Below are 19,404 nucleotides of genomic sequence, written 5' to 3' on the forward strand. Positions count from 1 at the left end.
TCTGTTTAGTGTTCCTAAGGTCAACAGCAACCCCAAAACAGCCCAATGAAATTTGACCATGCTCAGTGGCCACATAATTTTAACTGTGTGTTAAAGAACAATGGAAAATCAGGTGAGAGGATGGAATGGAGTGCCGTGGAGCAGAGGGGAGTGGCAGTTTGCATATTGTTTCTGAAAGAAAGAATTAGGTAAGTCTGCATTAAAATTTGAACTGAATCAAATTTCTCTCCAATTCCTAGGAGGGGGAAGAGTGGTGGTAGGCAGGCAAGTGACACAAGAACAGTAGCCATCAGTAGCACAGAAGAGTGTTTTAATGGGCCAGTGACCAGGGGGATAGCCAAAGTGGCAGCTGCCACCCCAGAAAGACATCTCACCTGGAACCCCTCAAACCTGGCAAGGCCTCTCTCTGCTGAAACCCACTGGCACTCCGAGGAACTATTTGGGATACAATCCCTCTAAATGCCCAGAAGAACACCTCCAAGCTCACACATGATCTTAAACATTTTACAAAAAAAAACATAGGAAGCTGCCTTATTGGTTCATCTAGCTCAGTATTGTCTACATCAGAGGCGGGGAACCTTTTTTAGCCCAAGAGCCACATTCCCTTCTGGGCAACCTTCTGAGGGCCACATGTTAGTGGTGGGTGGGGCCAGAGACAAAAGTGGGTGGAAAACAAACGTAAATTTCACCTTTGTACATTAGCCTAGATTCCATCCAGGCAAACCATCCAGGTATCATCAGCGGTGAAGGACACATTCCAAGCAAAAACACTTGGTGGGGGTGAAGCAGGGCAGGTGAGGGGTGTGTTCAGGGGAGAGGGGGTGTGGTCTACACTAACTGGCAGCAGTTCTGCAGGGTTTCAAGCAGGAGTCTTTCCCAACTCTACCTAGAGATGTCAGCAGGGCCAGCTAGTGGCTCTATGTCGGTGGGGCAGTGGAATTTGCTCAGGGTTTTAGTCTGAAGTTTCAAGGACCTAGACAGCTCCTTGAGAGTTCAGACTAAAACCTGAACAGGTTCCACTGCCCCACCGACATGGCACCAACGTTCACCACTGGATGTCAGAGACTCAACCTGGTTTGCATTCAGTGCATGTGCTCTGCCACTGAGCTATGGCCCTTCTAAGAGGGAGTATGAGGAGCACAATCTCAAATGAAAGCAGTGGGTTTGAGGGGGGTGATGTTTGTTGCTGCTGATAAAAGCTCCCAGAATCTAAAGCTGGTGCTGTACAGGGAGGAGAAGCAAGAGCTGGAAAGTGATATCCCCTCCATTGATTTCCACAATCAAAAAATGGTAGAGTTTTGAAAGCCAACAGCGGGGAATTAAAATAGGAGAAAGGCACAGCGACATTGCGCTGGGATGGTTGAAATTAGCAATTATGGCTGGCAATCAATAATAGCAGAGAGAAATGCTTTCTGCCCATCTTTGAAACCAAGTCTCCCTTGACCCCCTTCTCATGCTTCTCTGAGCACCTCCCTCCCTCCCTTTGCTCATATTGTCATTAGCCTCATGGATAATTGATAGCTAAGCCCCATCCAGCCGATGCTAAGAAAAGAATGACAAGGAAGGTAGACACGCACCTACTATAAATAGACACAAAACACAGCGAGCTTGTTCCAGATTTCCCTTGGGTCCTAGTGCAAGCAGTTTTCCAAGAGCCACTGCGAATGCAACCGAGAGTGAGGTATATGTGCCTTGAGATAATTCTGCTGGAGGTTGAGAGTATACATTGTTTATAGAATCTATAAATATAGATGCACCTAAAAATATCCCCCGCTGTTCAACTTTAAAGGTGAGCTTTGCAGGTGCATTTTTTCAAAAAGCCTTACATTTTTAAAGAGGAAACGTGAGATTCAAAGGCAGGGGTGGGGAACTTTTGGCCCTCCGGTTGTTGCTGAACTTCAATTCCCATCATCACTGCCTTTTCACCGTGCCTGCTGGGGGTGATGGGAGTTGTAGTTCAGCAACATCAGGAGGGCAAAAGGTTCTCTACACCTGATTTAATGCATCTGAACGTTGGATAGGGAGAGACTTTGCCAGCAGTATGACAAGATGCAAATTTGCCACCCTGGGCTCCTGCTGGGAGGAAGGGCAGGATATAAATCAAATAATAAATAAATAAATAAGAATTGGATCTGATTCTAACCAGGGCTTAATTTATTCAGAACTTTCCAACACTGAGATAAGAGATGGGCAACCTTGTGCAGCCAGGGCCACATTCCCTCCCGGGCAACCTTCTGGGGGCCACAAGCCAGTGGTGGACAGGGCCAAAGCCAAAAGTGGGTGGGGTAAAGAATACAAAATTTACCTTTGCACAACAGGCCAGTTTCTACACACACTCAAGCACCCCTCCATCCAGGCAATGAAGAGGCATTACCGGAGATAACCTTCCAGCCAGGCACAAACACGCACGTAAGGCCAGCGAGGGGGGTGCCTTGAGGAGAGAAGGGATGACTAGGGAGGGGATGGAGCCCAGGGGCCAGTTGCAAGAGCCAGATAGAGAGGGCAGAAGGGCCACATCAGGCCTCAGGTTCCCCACTCCTGACTTAGATCCTGCAACCCCTCCTTTGAGTAGTAAATGATCACTCTTTTGTTAGACAGGTTGTATGTCAATAATCCAGGTTAGTTGATGTGTTGAGAGCCAGTGTGGCGTAGTTGTTAGAGTGTCGGACTACGACCTGGGAGACCAGGGTTCGAATCCCCACATAGCCATGAAGCTCACTGGGTGACCTTGGGCCAGTCACTGCCTCTCAGCCTCAGAGGAAGGCAATGGTAAACCACCTCTGAATACCACTTACCACGAAAACCCTGTTCATAGGGTCGCCATAAATCAGATTTGAAGGCAGTACATTTATTTACATTTAGTTGATGTTTTGCCAGTGGGAGCTACTGATGAGGAGATGGTTGCCTGTTAGTTGGGGTCTCTTTGTACAAACATATGCACAAACATGCGTATGCTAAGGAAAATAAAATGTGCATGAAATACATATATTCATGAAAATAACATATGCTGTACACCGCCCTGGGAGCTTATTGCTATAGGGCGGTCTAAAAATGTAATAAAATAAAATAAATAAATAAATAAATAAAAATGCATTATGTTAGGGGAAATATAATACAATATGCTTTGATAAGATGTATATATTCAGCAAAATTGCAAACAAAAAGGTGTATATTGGGGGGAAATTGCACTAAAATGCTGATGAAGTTTCACAAGGACTTTTTTTAAAAAATCACAATCTTTTATGGAGAAGTGAAGATTGGGAAATGAGAAACAAAGAGAACGTGAACTGGACAAATTTGCCCCTCCCTAATTCCAAGACATATGCAGGCTGACTGTAACAACTCGGTGGTGACGCACAGCACTCTGCGCGCACACAGAAGTACATTCCTTTTTATTAGCTTCTGTTAAAGTGCTGAGTCTGGGCATTTCATAATCATCATCAGCAATGACATGAGCCAGAGAAGGAGCAGGTGCTGGGAGCTTGCTTCCCCTCCCATCCTCCATCCCCCCCCCCCCGCCACCACCACCCCGCTTCATGCTAGAAAGAACACTTGGCTTCAGCTGCGTGGAACTGGAGAGCAGAAGGAAATCAAGCTCTGGCCTCTGCCATTGGTCAGGATGCCACAGGCCAGTGGGAGGATGAACATCATGGCAAAGAGAAGACCAGCCTGGCCCTGTCCATCAGCCAGGGAAGGTACAGCCGCTCCACTGCTTGCTTTTGTCTTCTCTTTCCTTTTTTTCCTTTTTGTGTCATGACTATTAAATTGCGAGCCTGCAAGGAGGGACTGATATCTTTTGCTTAAGGAGTATGAAACAGGAGCGGAATGTGGCCCTCCAGCCCTCTCGATCAGGCCCTCAGAACTCTCCCCAGTGCACACACGCCTGTCCCCGGGGCCACAGTCCTCACTGGCCTTGTTTCACACCCTGAGCATTTTTGCCTGGCTGCAATGTATCCTTGAAGTCTGATAATGCCTCTTATTTGCTGGAGGGGGGACAGAGAGGTTTTTGGGAGTAGGTGTAGAAGTAGCAGAGTGTCTCAGATTCTCCCACAAGTCAACGCCTATGGCCTGGAAACTGCTTCTAAGCATGTGTAAAGTGTCTTCCCTACACCACTGAACACCTCCTCCCGCTTGCTTCCTGTCATTGTAGACTCCCAACTCTGTCAGTTATAAGCTGCTCTGTATCTAATCACCATAGCAGTACAAAAAAGGAGGAAAAACATGACTTTACCTGCATTATATACACTATGAGGAAGGCAACTTGTGCTGCAGGGCAGATAAGACACTCTGGACAAATGCATAGGCGTTATTATGATTGCTTCACAGGTTCCTAGGCTAAAGCCCTGATGAGTCCCACCTTAAATTAAACCCTCAATGTGCTTTGGGAATCCTGTGCTGAATAGATACTGCTTTTGAGTTAAATATAGGGGGAAATATCAATGTCAGTTTCCCGTCTTATCTTGCCAAATCCATAAACCAACCTCCCCCAACCTGGTGCCCTCCAGACATTTTGGACTACAATTCCAATCAGCCCCAACCAGCACAGAAGGGGTGGGTAACCTGTGGCCCTCCAAATGCTATTGGTCACAATTTGCATGGGCCCAGCTAGCAAGGCCCAAGGATCAGGAGTGATAGGCATTGTAGACCAAACATCTGGAGGACACTAGGTGGGGAAGGTTTCCTTAGACCAAGGGACCTAGACAGCCCAAATCCAGAGTGGCATAAAAGAATGCACATCTCTAAACATCATTCAGTGCCAGAGGCAAGTGGGGAAGAGAAAGAAACAATTTAAAGCTCTATCTTGTGTTTTGCAAGTGGAAGAAATGCATGCCTGAGTAAAAGCTTTAAATATTTAATGCTTTAAAAACCAAACAGGATAATCCCCTCCCCTCCCCCCCCCTGCAATACAGCCTTGCAATGCTGGGTTGTTCTTCAGAAAAACAAATGGGTTTATTTACCGACAGCCATACTAATAAGCAATAAGCAAAACCCATTAGAGATGAGATGATGCTGGTTCATCTTACAGGATCATGGAGGAAAGAGATAAGGGAGAAAATGCTTGACCTTCTCTGTCTTTGCTCATCCTCTTACAGAAGGTGGTTTAAGGTAAAATTTAAAAGAGCAGCAGTGGGTAGGCAGCAGTTCATCGTATTGCCCTCTTTGAGAAAATGAATGGGATCCCCAATTGCACCCTTACTCTAGTGCAGGGGTGGCAAACCTGTGGCCGTCCAGATGTAGTTGGACATTCATGTGGCCACTTTCCCTGTGCCTTTGGGGATGCCTTTAAGGATGGCGAACCTGTGGCCCTCCAGACGTTGTTGGATTATAAAACTCCCATCAACCCTGATCATTCAGCCTTGCTATCCGGGGCTGATGGGAGTAAAGTCCAACATCTGGAGGGCCACAGATTCATGCCTCCCATCCCTGCTCTGGTTTTATCAGTTTTCACAGGTGTCACAGGATAAAAATATCAAGTACAATTCATAGGGTGACTACACAAACATGAGCTGACCTGTTGCTCTGCCTTTAATGGCGGAAGAATCTTCAGCCAATTCAGTTTCACTGCATGGACATAAGTGTTATGTCTACAAATCAATGTGTGAAAGCAGGGATTGGGAACTTGTGGCCCTTCAGATATTGTTGGACTACAACTGCCATCAGTCCTAGCCAGCAAGGCTAGCAATGATCAGTGGTGAAGAGAGTTGTCATCGAACAACCTCTGAAGGGCCACCGGTTCCCCATCCCAAGGCACAGGAAAAGGGGCCACATTAATGAGATGGGCACAAAGGAAGCTAAAGTTGTTGACTTTTTCTCTGACAGGCTCCCATCAGTGGCAGGATGGGAGGAAATTCAGCAGGTACATATTTCCTTGTCACTGCAACTCCATCTGAGAAAAGCTTCACCTCCTGGATTTCTGTTGATCAAAAGCCTTGCTTGGGAAAAAAAATGTCCACAATGCTAAAGGAAAATGCTCTGATCAGGAATTGGGAACCTGTAACTCTTCCATAAGAACATAAGAGCTTTGCTAGCCTTGACCAAAAGCCTATCTAGTCTAGCATTCTGCTCTCACATTGGCCAACCAGATGCCTCTGGGAAGCCCACAAGAAGAATACAAACAAAACAGCATTCTCTCACCAGATGTTGCTAGGCTCCAACTTCCATCAGCCCCAGCCAGCATGGCCAGAGGTCAGGGATAAAGGGTTTTCATAGGAAATTGATGAGTTGTTCAGCGACTAGTAAACCTACTTCTTCCATGTTTACGTCAGCTATAATCATGCTTTGGTGATGCCTGATATTAACCCACATTCTTTGCATCAATGTCAACAATCACTAGTATTGGAGATACCAGATGTAGAATTGCTTATATTCTATGCCTTGGTGGACAGTTAAATTCAAGATATGCTGGGGAATATCCCCTGGTTTGCTTATCCCCTTGAACTCCACACTAATTGCTGTGCAACTCTTAGGGGGTCATAGCTTAATGGTAGAATGTCTGCTTTGCACATGGAAGGCAGGGCCTGCACCAGACATTACTGGGCCCTTGGGCACAAGCCTGCCCTGCACCTGCGGTGCTATATCCTAACACTCCCCCCATGATACAGGCAGTACGGGGCTAATAAGCCCCCCATGTGCCCCATCTACCTCTCTTGTCATGAGAAAGTGTGGTCATATGCCTGCCATCAACCAAGTTGGTGGCGGGGTCATCAGCCCCTTAGGGAAGCCTCTGCCACCATCTTGGGTGATGGCAAGCATGCACGCACAGCATGCATGGCATTCACACTGAGAGGAGAAATAGGTGGGGCATGTATGTGGGCTTATTGAAACCCATGCTGTCGTTATTTGGGGGGGGTGCCTAGGAGCTTCCTCTCCATGATCCATGGCAGGGTCGGATTGCAGGACACTGCCACAGATTACAGAATGGGAGTGCCACCCTCTTAACCTAAGGAGGGGCCCTTCAGGGACCCCTCTGGGCTGCAGTGGCCCTCAGCCAGGGTCCCACCTAGCCGCCTTCTGGCGTCAGCCCTGATGGAAGGTCCCAGTTTCAATCCCTGGTGTCTCCAGGTAGAGCTGGGAAATACTCCCTGAAGCCACTGCCAGTCATTATGAGACAACCCTAAACTGGATGGACCATTGGTTTCCCTCAGGGTAAGGCAGCATTCCACCCTGGGCTCCTACTGGGAGGAAGGGAGGGATATAAATCTAATAAATAAATAAATAAATAAATAAATAATATTCCTATGCAGCCACTACGGACGAGGGAGAAATTCAATTCAGTTTGCAATTAAAGCAGAAAATTCACACTTTCCAAAACCGTATGAGAACTGAAGCACAGCCGTCCTTCAGAATTTGCACTTGTCAGTATTTTGTCATGCACTTCTCCACCCAAACAGTGTTTACAAAAACGCATATATCAGAGGAAAATATGTGCAAAAATGAATACATTAGTGCAAATAACATACAAAATGCATTATATTAGAAGTTGCTTGCGAAAACGTGTGCATTAGTCAAAACGGCAGACAAAAATGTGTTTATCAGGAGAAATGCACATTATAAGGCTGATGAATTTTCATGAGGATTTCTTTTTTTAAAAAATTGCAAATTGCTGCAGCGATGTGGAGAACTGACTTTAAGACTGGGAAAATGAGAAACTGAGAGAACTGAAATTGACAGATCCTTCCATCCCTAGTAACTACAAATTCTAATTAAGGAAATTGTTCAAGCGCCCCAAAGCTGAGGTTGGAGAAAGTATCATTCATATCTCTCAATATGTTTCGTGGTGGTTACACAAAAATTCCAGTTATTTTCCCTGCTATGCTGATCTCACCCAAAACTATATTTAATTTTCTTCATCCTCCTCTCATCCTCTGCACACACAAAAAATGACTAAGTAGTTAGGCCTTTATAATTTTATTTTGAAATACCAGTTTAGGAAATGAAGTGGCTCATTCTGGAGAAAAGCAGTCTGAGCTTCTTGAACAATGAGATTTAGAAATGGACTGACTGCAGCAAAAAGGGGGGTGTAGGGGTGCTAGCAGATAACGTAGGCGTGCTTAAGGGAAATTCTGACAGAAATGCACATGTTTCATTACTTTGTGTGATAGTCACACCTAGGAGTCTAGGAAGCTGCCTTATACTGAGTCAGACCGTTGGACCATCTAGCTCAGTAGTGCTGACACTGAACAGCAGCAGCTTTCCATGGGTTGAGAAAGGAGATATTCCCAGCCCTACCTGCAGATGCCGGGGATCAAACCTGGGACCTCCTGCTTGCAAATCCGATGCTCTACCCACTGAACCATGACTCTTCCCTAATGGAAAAGGAGTGCGTCATTTTAATTTCCCACAATACCTCAGAGAAACTCTTCATCAGGCAATTGTGGGAAGTCAAAATGACAGCTCTCAGACCCAACCACTTCTTAAAATGGGGGCCCAAGACAGACGTCTGTGGGATGGCCCCGGTAGCTGCTCAAGAAAAGGCATGTGCTGATGCCAGGCCTGCTGCAGAAAATGATCAGCACCACTGCAGTTAAAACATCAGCCTTTTTCTGGCCCCAAGGCCTGCTCTTCTCATCCAGCAGAATACGGAGGTAGACTGTTGAGATGCTCAAATGGATTACACCAGTGGGGTTGGGCAGGAAGCCCAACAGTAGCTGAACCCAGAGCCAATGGCAGACAGAACCGACTCATTCCCGTTTTGTCCACAACCTCCTCACTGCTACAAGGAGCAACACTGAGACTAAGGGCCTGATCAGATGCCAGTATAATTCGGATCTGATGTTTTTTGCAGATCCTTTTAATTTGGACCGTTTGCATGACTTTTTCCCCAATGTGAGTACGTTCAGCTGCTTTTGCCTTTAACTCCGGATTAAATCGATGCAACAAAAACCTAAAATTGCTTTTAAAATCTGCACCTGTGTCGGTGCACTTCTACCATGTATTACCTTTTAAGCGCCGTTTTTTGGCTGCAGTTTCTTTGCCATTGGATCCTCCCTTTTCTCCAGCCCTTTAACTGTCTTTGGGCATCATTTTGTTTCCTGCCTTTGACAAAGCAACTTTGGGTCGCTGTTGCCTTCCTTTCTCTCACTTTCTCCTGCTTCCCCCCCAATACATTTCACCCCCCCACTCCAAGATGGTCGCAGAGGCTTCCGTCCTTTACTGAAACCTCGGCCTCCATCTTAATTGATGGCAAACCTGCGCATGCAACACATGCGGCCGCACAGAACAGCAGAGCAAGGTAGGTGAAGCGGGGAGATGGCGGGCATGGCAGGCAGCTTGGCGGGCGGCTTCTATCCTGCGATTTTTGGCTCCTGCCGCGGATTGTGGAAGGGGAGCAGAGGGCCCCTCAGGAGCTCCTGTAGCTCCGGGGCCCTTGGGCCAGTGTCCAACCTGGCCGCCCTTTAGAACCGGCCCTGAGAGCAGCTGTAAGTGATTCCTTTGCTTTCAAGCACCTATTCCTCCCTTCGTTTGTTTATTATTTATCTATGTAATTTGTATCCTGCCCTTCCTCCCAGCAGGAGCCCAGGGCAGCAAACAAAGCACTAAAACACTTTAAAACATCATAAAAACAGATCCTAAAACACATTAAAACAAAACAGCATTAAAAACATTTAAAAAAACAACTTTAAAAAAGGGTTTAAAACATTATTTAAAAAACATATTAAACAATTCTGACACAGATGCAGACTGGGATAGGTCTCAACTTAAAAGGCTTTTTGAAAGAGGAAAGTCTTCAAAAGGTGCCGAAAAGATAGCAGAGATGGCGCCTGCCTAATATTTAAGGGGAGGGAATTCCACAGGGTAGGTGCCGCCACACTAAAGGTCCATTTCCTATATTGTGCAGAATTAACCTCCTGATAAGATGGTATCTGCAGGAGGACCTCATCTGCAGAGCGCAGTGATCGACTGGGTATATAAGGGGTAAGACAGTCTTTCAGGTATCCTGGTCCCGAGCTGTATAGGGCTTTGTACGCCAAAACTAGAACCTTGAACTTGGCCCAGTAGCAAATGGGCAGCCAGTGCAATTCTTTCAGCAGTGGGGTGACATGTTGGTGATACCCTGCTCCAGCGAGCAATCTCACCGCCACATTTTGCACCAGCTGCAGCTTCCGGACCAACCTCAAGGGCAGCCCCACATAAAGCGCATTACAGTAATCCAGCCTAGAGGTTACCAGTGAATAGACAACAGTGGTCAGGCTATCCCGGTCCAGAAACGGCCGCAGCTGTCTCACCAGCCGAAGTTGGTAAAAGGCACTCCTAGCCACAGAGGTCACCTGGGCCTCTAGCGACAAAAATGGGTCCAGGACAACCCCAGGCTACGAACCTGCTCTTTCAGAGGGAGTACGACCCAATCCAAAGCAGGCAACTGACCAATTATCCAAACTCGGGAACCACCAACCCACAGCACCTCCATCTTGCTAGGATTCAGACTCAGTTTATTGGCCCTCATCCAGCCCACCACCAAGTCCAGGTAGCGGTCCAGGGCTTGCACGGCCTCTCCCAATTCAGATGTTATGGAGAAATAGAGCTGGGTATCATCAGCATACTGCTGACACCTTGCCCCAAAGCTCCTGATGACTACTCCCAAGGGCTTCATATAGATGTAAAACAGCATGGGGGACAAGATGGTACCCTGCAGCACCCCACAGCACAGCTGCCAGGGGGCTGAAAGACAGTCACCCAATGCTATTATCTGAGAATGACCCTGGAGATAGGATCAGAACCACTGTAAAACAGTGCCTTCAATACACATCTGACCAAGTCTGTCCAGAAGGATGCCATGGTCAATGGTATCAAAAGCCGCTGAGAGATCAAGTAAGAACAACAGAATCACACTCCCCCTGTCCTTCTCCCAATATAGGTCATCCATCAGGGCGACCAAGGCCAATTCAGTCCCATAACCAGGCCTGAACCCAGACTAGGATGGGTCAAGATAATCTGTTTCATCCAAGAGTACTTGCAGTTGCTGCGCCACAACCCTCTCAATCACCTTCCCTAAGAAGGGGGTATTTGCAACCGGTCAGTAGTTGTCACAAACCAATGGGTCCAGAGTGGGCTTTTTCAGGAGTGGTCAAATCACCGCCTCTTTCAAGGTGACTGGAACCACTCCCTCTCGCAATGATGTGTTGACCACACCCTGGATCCAATGATGTGTTGACCACACCCTGGGTCAAGAGGAAACACCGCCCCTTCCCCGCCTCCACAGTTAACATTCTAATGTGTGGGCATGGCAACAAGGAAACGCTGATAGCAATAAACGCACACGCGTGTGAATGCTAAGAAGAAAAACAGCCAATTTATTCATAGTGAGGGCGGAAGTATGTGAACTGTCAAAATCAATCGCGATGGGAAAAAGCAGCATATTTAATGTGGATCTTGGCTCATATGTGAACCAGCCCTAAGAGGGAGAAAGCTGACCTGCTGTGCCACCCGCTGGAGAGAGCAGGCGGGTGGGGGCTGGCTGAGGGCAGAGTGACTGAGGTGAGTGGGGCAGTTCCCCACTTACCCTAACAGACCAGCCTCCTCTGGATTACTTCAGAATAGAGGTGGGGTGACACCACATTTTTAATTCTTCCCTAGATTAATTTATATAGAACCCACCTTTTTCTTGTGATTGAAATGTGTTTTCATTCTTTTTAATATTGTATTTTAGATTTTTTAACCTATCCTGGGACCTGTTGGTAAAGGATGGGCACCGCCCAGAGAGCTAATGCTAGTCGGGCGGTATATAAATCTAATAAAATAAATAAAATAAATAAATAAATAAATAAACAGCAACAAGAAGAACAGCATTTATTTTTATCTGGCTGCAATATGGAATTAACACAGCAAAGAGCAGGCTGGGATGGAATCTTTGTGGTGTTTGCATACTAGCATACAGATGCTAATTAATATATATAGATGCACTTTTCAAAAAAGGGCTTCCCGTGGGCATCTGGTAGGGATAGAAAGATCTCTCTGTTCCGGTTCTCTCAGTTTCTTATTTTTCCAATGTTAAATTCAGTTCTCTACATTTCTACAGTGCTCTGCAATTTAAAAAAAAATCCTCAAGAAAATTCTCCACCATTTTAGTGCAAATTTCTCCAAATAAACACATTTTTGTGGGCAGTTTTGACAAAGGTACACATTTTTGCAAGCCATTACTCATCATTTCAATGCCTTTTTGCATGTCATTTTCACTCATGTATTCATTTGTATGCACACTTTCCCCTAATACATGCATTGTTGTAAATGTTGTTTAGTTGGCGAACTGCATTCCAAAATTCTAATAAATGGGAATTTTGAAGGGTGGCTGTGTTTGGGTTCTCATATTGTTTCAGAAATTGTGAATTTGATAAATTCTGCTTAAAATGAGAACTGCATCGAAATTCTCACTCATCCCTAGCATCTGGTTGGTCACTGTGAGAACAGAGAGCTAAACTAGATGAGCCTTTGGCCTGATCCAGCAGGGCTCTTCTTAGGTTCTTATGTAATCATCACAATAATTTAAATAGAGATACCATACATCCCTCCATAGTGAGGAAAACTGTGACTTGTTACTTGTGTGTACATGCTCAGTTTGCTGTCCAAGTGGAAGGTATTAATGGACAACTTCAAGGACACTGCTCTCCCTTCTCAGGGTTCTTCATCTTTAAACTGGACTTGGACTGGACACCCCTTCAAACAGAGAATTGTCCTCTGTGAAGTAGGGCATGTGTCCATCCTACTGAATTGTGCTGCTGGTTTTCCGCACTCTTATGACAGAGGCAGCATGATTCTGAATACCAGTTGCTGGAAACTAGAGGAGGGGAGAATGCTGTTGCCCTCAGGTCCTGCTTGCAGGCTTCCCATGGGCGTCTGGTTGGCCACTGTGAGAACAGGAAGCTGGACTAGATGGACCATTGGCCTGATCCAGCAGGCTCTTCTTAGGTTCTTGCTTGGGTTTTACTATTGTCAATTAAAGAAAACTGCTGTATACGAGGTCAGCCTAGTTGTCTATCTTACCAGGACTCTGATGGGCACCTAAAAGGGTTTTCCCCATCACCTCCTACCTGATCCTTCCAACTAGAGATGTCAAGGATTGAACCTGAGGCCTTCCATGTGCAAAGGATGCACCTGACTCCCTGAGCAATGAGATATCCCCCATGATATGATTTCTTTTCATTATTTTATGGCTGGCATTTACTGTATATGTCGATGTAAGTCACCTTGGACAACCATTTGGAAAGCTGGAGGACAATTTTATTTTATATTATAGAGTATGGAAGAGAAGCCAAAAAGGAGAAGAGTTCCTTTCTGTCTTGAAGGCATACTGAGCAACATCTCCTTCAACAATTATTTATTTATTTATTACATTTATACCCCGCCTTTCTTTCACCGTGGAACCCAAGGGGGCATACATGTTCCCAGGCGGTCTCCCATCCAGGCACTGACCAAACCCAAACCTGCTTCGCTTCAGCAAGGTGATGGCCTCATGTGCCTTCAGACCATAGCCTGGGACAATGAAGAGCCAGAGCTGAAACCAGGGAGAGGTCAGGTCTGTTTCCTTTAATGTTGGGTTTTGTGTTAAACAAGCTTACTCCTCATTTGCTTCTCGCCATATCTCCACTGAGGCTGTGCCAGTTGCCATAGGAACCCTAATCTTTATCTGCTTTGCTTGTTAAATGATCTGGGATCAGTGTCGTCCTTTCTGAATCTTCTGGCATTCCTCTGCTCCAACCCTCTTCTTCCCCCAGGAACCAAACAGAGAGGGGTATGCCTTTATCTCACCCTTCCTCTTCTGACAATATCAGATCTTTTAAGACTTAGATCTCCTAATAGACAGTGCTGGGCAATGAAGTGTGTTCAATTTGTGTGCTGCAAGGGTTTTGCCAATGTGGAAAGGGTGATGGGTCAGACAGGAACAGAAAGGCTGGCTGTTTGGAAAGCAAACGGCATAGTAGTGGAAGACGTGCAAGGTTTTTCTGAGCATGTCATGTCAGTTTTCTAGGTAGAGGCAGTCAGTCACTTTCTGCCACAGTTGCCTCTGAGCACTGTAGCCAACCCTTGCATTGTCCCAAATTATTAAATGTAAAATTAGTTATTGTAAAAAAAGGGGGGGGAGAGGAGAGGAATGAAGCACGATTCAAAACAAGAAATCTAAAAGGGTAAACCAAGGGAAATAAATATCAAGCTTTCCTAGAAGTCAGAAAACTGCTCAAGAGAAAGGTGTTTATGCAACAGCACAGAGACCTACAAATTCTAATCTGCCTTTTGCATTTCTGGGGTCCCCAAAATGGTGTTTGATGGGCTTAAACTAGAGATTAAAAAAAATGCCCTGACAAACAGCAAGCATCTTAAATCATCCCTCTCATTCTCCAACTAAAGTACAATTAGCTTGTAATAGCTCTCCCTCAGTTTGGTGATCTCCACTAATCAGAAAGGAGCAAACAAAGTGCTATCTCCATCAAACACTCAGGAGGGTTCAAATGCTCTCCTTTAATAGTTCACTGCACTAAGCTAATAATGAAACAAGTGTATGTGCATAAAGCAAGAAATTGCTTTTTTAAACTATGTTACTTCTTCATAAGGTTGTAATTGCAGATGGCTTGTTTGCACCCACTATCTAGCACTAGCAAGCAACTTCCTTCGGAAAATCCCAGCCATCTGTTTTATTATTTGACCTTGTATTTTTATCGCATTTTTTAACTTCAAAGTTTTTTTGAAGGTCATTAGGTGGAAAAGTGGGATGGATCGATATAAAAGGAGACCTCAGAAAAGGTCCATCAGTTTCAGGAGTGAGCCTGGTTTGGCAGTTGAAATAAGTCATTCAGACCAGGAAATCGAATGGGACCATAACCAATCTGTGTAGCTCTTTGCTATTGTTTTTGCTTTGGCCAATTGCACACCACTGTTCCCCTCTCTTACTGAAAAGGACTCTTGAGGCCTTAGCCCTTATGTACTCTCTGAGGCAGCTAACTAAACTAGATCCCAGTCTTGGATCATGAGATACTCAGTTACAGCCCCCAGAGTGTGAGAGGCATGCTAGCAGAACTAAGCCTATGACACATGAGCCAGATTTGGCCCCAGAAACAAAATGAAAAGCAAGTCACATTAACTGGAGTCCTCAGATGCCCACCAGTCCTTGAAAATGATATACCAAAAACTCCAGGTCAAGTAATGTCAAGCCCAGAACTGCAGGCATTCTGTTGGAAGGGTGGCCGTATGTACTACTTTTCAGAGGACAGTCCTCTCTTTGAAGGCATCCTGTTTTTGAAGGGTTGCCAAATTCAAGTTCAGTGTAAAGATAAGGAACTACAGAAAGTGAAAGCAACAGGGGCCTTGAAATTGCCCATCGACATTGAGTACCTGGACAGCAGACTGAGCAGCCACACAGGTTATCTAATCATAGTCATCCCTCCTATGGTGAGATGTATTATATTTCTATTTACTCTTCTAGATTTGCATCTATACATATAAGCACATGCAAATTTTTATGCAGATCTATGTCCTCTTTTGTTCTCTTTTTGGGTGATACATTTCCTCTTCTTCATCCTTTTTGCGATATGTACACTGCTATTGTATCCATTAGACATCACCCTAGCTCTCTAGTCAAACAGGTAAGATCAGTCAAGCAGGGATGGAAAATGCCAGTCAAATAGAGTATAGTCTGGATGGAGACCTAATCTAGCAGCCCACCACTACCAGGGAAGCATGGACTTCTGGTGCATAGCTTACTTGGATTTCCCAAGGGTCTTAGTTTGCAGTCCAAACCCTAACCAAACAGCCATGGGGCTTAACAGAGAGACAGTGTCCTGCCTGAAGTCAAAGACCTCAGACTCAGACACGGCTGTGGGTTTTTCTTCTATTGTTGTACGAGACAGTTTCAATTCAGTGCTCTTCATGAATCTATCTACAGCTTACTCAGAACTCAGCATCTCTCTAGGACTAACTAGGCACAACTTTGCAGCATTAAGACGTTGACTCAGCAACTACTCTCCCCCCTCACTCAGCTTAAATAAGGCTGGGAGGGCACCCTACTTGCATGTGCCAACTGTCACTGTTGGAAGTGTGCACACAGGTAAAGACTCCACCTCAACTGTGTCTGTTGAAACTCCCACCATATTCACCTCCTGGTGCAAGGCGAAGGTGGAGCCTCCATCACCATCCCCTCTTCCCCTTCCAAGGGAGGGGACTGCCTGCTGGCAACGCTGGTGCAGGGAGAGGGGAAGCATCAGTCTGGGAAACAACTGGCTGGTCAGGTTGACTCTCCACATGGGTATCTGGTGCTGCTGGGGTTGAACTTTCCAAGTCCAGAGCTGGGCGCCTTCTGAGCAGAGCTTGGAAAAGTTACTTTTTTTGAACTACAACTCCCATCAGCCCAATCCAGTGGCCATGCTGGCTGGGGCTGATGGGAGTTGTAGTTCAAAAAAGTAACTTTTCCAAGCTCTGCTTCTGAGTCCCACTTCCTGCTCAGCCCTTCACCAGTTTCAACATCCCACTCTAAGTCCTCCTCCTCTGCTTCATTCTCGTCTGTCCACCCCCTCCCAGCAGGGCTCATGACAGACAGGGCCACTGCCACATCTGCAGCCCTGCCGCTCATGCCAGCTGGGGCGGAAGATAAGGGTCAGGAAAAATCGCTGTGCCAACTCCCAGATCTGTCCCAGTGTCATCATGTGACAGTATTAGGGCCGGCTCAGGATCCAGTGGACTCAGCCCTTCCTACCCCTGAAATGACTTGTTTCCACAGGCTGCTGACAGGGAGGACACTGCCAGTTCTGCCAAGATGGTTGGTGGACAATGCTGGGTGCTCCATGTCGACAGAGTGATTTTGACATCATTCCATGGGCAGAGGCCAGTGAAGACCAGCAGAGATAAGTGGCTGTACCTCTCTGCCTGACCCACTCACACACGAGAGCCCGATGCAAAGGGAGGGGGAGTGTAAGTATATAGTCCAAACAGCTAATCAAGTTGCAACAAGGCAACAAAAACAGGCCAGTCTGAGAAACTGGAACAAGCAGGCCAATAATATGCCACCTCTCTCCTGTGACTGTGACCACACTCCCCACATGTACATCCTAGAAAAGAACTAAAATTCACATAATGAAACCTGTTTCACATCAAGAACTAGTACGTTTCGACAGCTACAAGTGCAACTAGATACTAAAAATATGAATAGCAATCACTCTCTGTCCTTTGAAAGTGTAGGTCATATCCGTAACTACCAGTAGAACGTTTATGTAGCATCAACAGAGCATTTAAGTGGATAATGATTCCAGTTCTTTTCTCTTCCTTCTTGATTTTGCAGGGTAAACAACAGAATACAAACAATGGCCACGTCAGGATGTTATTCATGTCTCCCATTTAATATCTCAAATGCTTTACAGTTCTCATGTTTCTTTGTCACAACGCTGGCATGGCTATAATTGTATGCAGAAGGTCAGGGCTCCCTGCAACTTTATTGTTTTGAAAATATTTAATCTTTTCCAATGTTATTACCTGAACCTCCCAAAGGATGACAGGGAACCCTGAAGGGAGCATAGCCTTGAAGTGCATCATGACAAGCAGGGTTTTGCACACTGGACTGCTATAAATAACACATTATAGGTAGTGTCGTTTTCACAGTGTTACATTCCCAGACACTGGCGGCTGGTGGCTCCATGTCAGTGGGGCAGTGGAATCCACTCCAAGCTCCAGGAGCAGATTCCACTGCCCCACTGACATGGAGCCACCAGCTGCCACTGTTCTCAGGATGTCCAGGACTAGAAACATGGACCTAATGAGTCACCCGGCTATGTATGTGCACAGAAAGGTGTGCACAGCTTCAGCCCCTGCAATTGGCAGGCAGTATGACGCCTTTGGATTGGACACACAGGAACATTGGAAGCTGCCTTACACTGAGTCAGACCGTTGCCCCCATCTGTTCAGTATTGTCTGCACTAACTGGCAGTGGATCTCCCGGCTTTCAGGCACAGGATATTCCCAGCCCTACCTCTGGATGCCACAGTCTGAACCTGGGTCCTTTTCCATGCAAAGCATGCACTCTACCAAGGAGCTACAGTCCTTTCTCAGGTCTGGTATAAATAATACTAGGAGCCTGATCTATGGCTTTCATCTGGTCAAAAGAGCAGGACCTTCTGGTCAAAAAAGCAGGACCTTCTGCTTGCTCTACTTCAAACTCCAGCAACTGACCACAGAGTCTTCTTGAAGTACACATGACAGAAGTCTGGATTTGCATACAGCCACTCAGAGATCCAGCCAAGACCTTGGCAGTTGTGATTTGACACTATTTTGTCTTTCACTCTGATTTATTTTTGCACACGACAGCTTGCAACCCCCTCAAAAAAAGACACTGTCTTGTGTTTGGTCCAGACAGAAGCCTTGCTATGCCTCTCCACTGCCACACTCTGCTCTTTCTTCATTATCCAAATCTCTTTCTTTTCATCCCAAACTTCAAAATCCGCACCTACATAGACAGTCTGTGTTCAAGCAGCCAGAGATCTCCCAGAGTACTGGTGCTCCGTACAGAATCTTTTGCATGTTTATGAAGCAGGGATCGCTTTATCCCCCTAACAGCCTTGATATCCTTTGATATAATGCATATTTCATTCTGAGGCACTGCAAATACATACGTACATACATAAATAAAACATGTGTTTATCTTTAGGGCAGATGTTTATTTCCACTGCTGCTTTCCCCTTGGGGCCACACACACACGCACATGCAGTCACACACACACACACACACACACTTTCTGCTCTGTAGTTTTATAGCTGAACGCAATCCAGAGAACTTCAACAGGTTTCACCTCAGCCCCAGACCAAAATGACATGGGAGAAGCAGGATGTGAGGAGGAAACAAATGGCAAATGGTGGGCAACTTAATGGAAAATCAGAAAAAACACAAGAACTAATTAAACAAGGAGAGAAAAAGAGAGGAGGAAGCAAAAGGGACAACTGAAACAGGTATGCAATTTAAGGTACATTTCTCAAATAGCAGGAGCTAAGAGTCCTATCATTCAGTTACCTGGTAATTTCTGTTTCTCTCAGATTCTCATTTTTCCAAAAGTTCAGTTCTCCACATTTCCACATTAGTTTGTGAAGTTTTATTTAAAATACTCATGAAAATTCATCGGCATTTTAGCATGGATTCATTTTTGTATGCAAGTTTGCCTAATATACACATTTTTTGCAATACAATTTCCCCTACAATAACACATTTTGCATGCTGTTTTGATTAATACATGCATTTTTACGGACACTTTGCCCTAGCATATGCATTTTAGATCACATTACATGTCTGGGGAACTGCATTGCAAAATTCAGAGAAGTGGAAGTTTCAAAGGATGGCTGTGTTTCAGTTCTCGTATTGTTTTGGAAAGGGTGAATTAGGTAGGTTCACCTTTAAATGCAAACTGGATTGAATTTCTCCCCCTCATCCCTATCCACTTCT

The sequence above is a fragment of the Rhineura floridana genome, chromosome 8 (assembly GCF_030035675.1).
Source record: "Rhineura floridana isolate rRhiFlo1 chromosome 8, rRhiFlo1.hap2, whole genome shotgun sequence".
NCBI lineage: Eukaryota > Metazoa > Chordata > Lepidosauria > Squamata > Rhineuridae > Rhineura > Rhineura floridana.